The sequence below is a fragment of the Triturus cristatus genome, chromosome 3_1 (assembly GCF_964204655.1).
Source record: "Triturus cristatus chromosome 3_1, aTriCri1.1, whole genome shotgun sequence".
Taxonomy (NCBI): domain Eukaryota; kingdom Metazoa; phylum Chordata; class Amphibia; order Caudata; family Salamandridae; genus Triturus; species Triturus cristatus.
Window position 1 is genome coordinate 86,257,740 of NC_140583.1, and position 2,478 is coordinate 86,260,217.

Sequence of the window (2,478 nt, forward strand, 5' to 3'; positions counted from 1 at the left end):
GGGGGCCAGTTTGGAGGCCTCGTGTTGGAAGGGGCATTTTGGTGTGAGCCCAGGGTGGGGCCCGAGGAAAATACTGCCCTTCATAGAGTAGGTGGGCATGTAGCCCGGGAGCCTACGTGAGGGAGCCCTAATTACGGGCTTAGTGTGCTTTCCATGTGCCCCGGACTACTGGGAATTGCCCCAAGGGCTGTGTTATGCCCTGATGTGAGTACGCTTTGGATGGTACATTACCAGTGACATTACTACAGAGATGTGCACTGTGGCGGGTGCTTTCTGTGGTGCCTTGTGCTGGGGATGTATATGCATAATGTGCAATGCTGATGATTAGGATGTATGCCTAATGGTCATGCCTCATGCTTGGTGCTCAGTGTACCCTTACCAGTAGTTACTGGTTGTTTTTCACTAACTGTGAATTATGATGGTTCTGACAGTGGCCGTATTGGCCCTGCAATGTATATAATCCCTGTAAAGACATACCTAGTGCCAGGTGGCACAGTGTATATATGTGATTACGTTCTAATGTGTTTTATGAGCAATACAAAGGCTATTTTTGATATCACCTTGTGTGGAGTTTCTTTGTGGTGTGCCTAGTGTGTCACTGCTGTGTGTGTGTGTTGCTCAAACGCTTTACACATTGCCTCTGGGACAAGCCTAACAGGCGGAGAGAAGCTGTAAGAGCGGTAGAGAGATTATAACAGGGCCGCAGCATACCCAAATCGCGCCCGCAGCCATGGCCTCTCCAGATTATGCCTCTTTTTTCGCTGTTATGGGTGCTTCCTCTGCCATGGTGTTTAGCGCCCTGGGAGCCGCTTATGGCACAGCAAAGAGTGGCACAGGGATTGCAGCCATGTCTGTCATGAGGCCGGAGTTGATCATGAAGTCGATTATCCCTGTTGTCATGGCTGGTATCATTGTCATTTATGGTCTAGTGGTGGCAGTCCTCATTGCAAACTCTCTCACGGAAGGGATCACGTTATTTAAGAGCTTTCTTCAGCTGGGAGCTGGCTTAAGTGTAGGCCTGAGTGGTCTGGCAGCTGGCTTTGCCATTGGCATTGTAGGAGATGCAGATGTGCGAGGGACAGCGCAGCAGCCCCGGTTATTTGTCGGAATGATTCTGATTCTCATCTTTGCAGAGGTCTTGGGTCTCTACGGCCTTATTGTGGCTTTGATCCTTTCAACGAAATAAGGGAGCAACCACGAGTCTGGAAAAAAGTCCACAGAGTATAACACACCGTTCAGTGAAACAGAAGCTCATGGTTTTATCTCCAATATGTACAGTCGTCTCGATTTGGTAGTTTATCTCTTGTAAATGCGCAATGTATGTTAGTGACCATGTTTGTGCGTAACTATTCAATTGGGTGGGCTCTCTGGCCTAGTGTCTGGCATGGGGCTGCTAATCCATGTGCAATTTTCCAACCCATTTTTGCCATTGAAGTACTTTATGTATTGATATGAAATAGAACTGTATTTTTTTTTTCCTCAACTTGATGTTTTATTTATAAAGATCATTTTGTCATACTTGAAAATGAGTTTGACCTATGTTTCTCAATTTAGCCCAAATCCTCTCCCTTTCTGGATCTCCATGCTGCATATATATATATACTACTTTAAATCTCGTCTAGCTACACCGTGGGGGTTGCATTGTGAAAGTATTGAGAATTCCTTGGATGTAACAATTTGATTCTCAAGATTGCTGTAGTGTCCTGATAACTGGCGTGAGTTCTGTTTTTGTGTTTTAATACAAGGATCAAATTGATTCCAAGCTGCCCGTCCGTGTTACTAATGAGGACCTGGTGAATACGTTTTAAAACAAATGAAAGTTGATCTGTATGATGCAACATTTATGATGGTGTACCCAGTGCTGGGTTTCCGAATATATATGTGATTACGTTCTAATGTGTTTTATGAGCAATACAAAGGCTATTTTTGATATCACCTTGTGTGGAGTTTCTTTGTGGTGTGCCTAGTGTGTCGCTGCTGTGTGTGTGTGTTGCTCAAACGCTTTACACATTGCCTCTGGGATAAGCCTGACTGCTCGGCCAAGGTACCAAGGGGATGAGCAGGGGTTATCTTCGGCGTGACTAGAGTGGTGGTTTCTGCCTGGCTTCGGCGCATGCCCTAGCCAACCAGGAATCCTATTTCTTACATTGCATTTCCACAGTGAAAAATGATTTTCGGAGATTTTTACTCCTAGGACATGTAAAACCTTATAACTATTAAAAAGGAAGGTTTAGGCCTGGCAAAATCTTTATTTTGGCAGGTCCAAATGGCAGTGTAAAACAATACTATATGCTGCAGTGAGTGGCCAGACACATACTTTACAGTGCTACTTTAGTAGGTGGCTTAATAAGTGCTGCTGCCATTAGTAGCAATTAATTTACAGGCCCTGGGTACATGTAATATCACCTACTAGGGACTTACAAGTAAACTAAGTGTGCTGCTTTATTGCACACCAATGTTTGTCATTTTAAGGAAGTT

General features: G+C 44.7%; 1 pseudogene; it reads left to right on the plus strand.

Annotated features, from left to right (window-relative positions):
* The first annotated feature begins 663 nt into the window (after positions 1 to 663).
* LOC146859736 (V-type proton ATPase 16 kDa proteolipid subunit c pseudogene) lies at positions 664 to 1,817 on the plus strand (annotated as a pseudogene).
* The last annotated feature ends 661 nt before the right edge of the window (positions 1,818 to 2,478 follow it).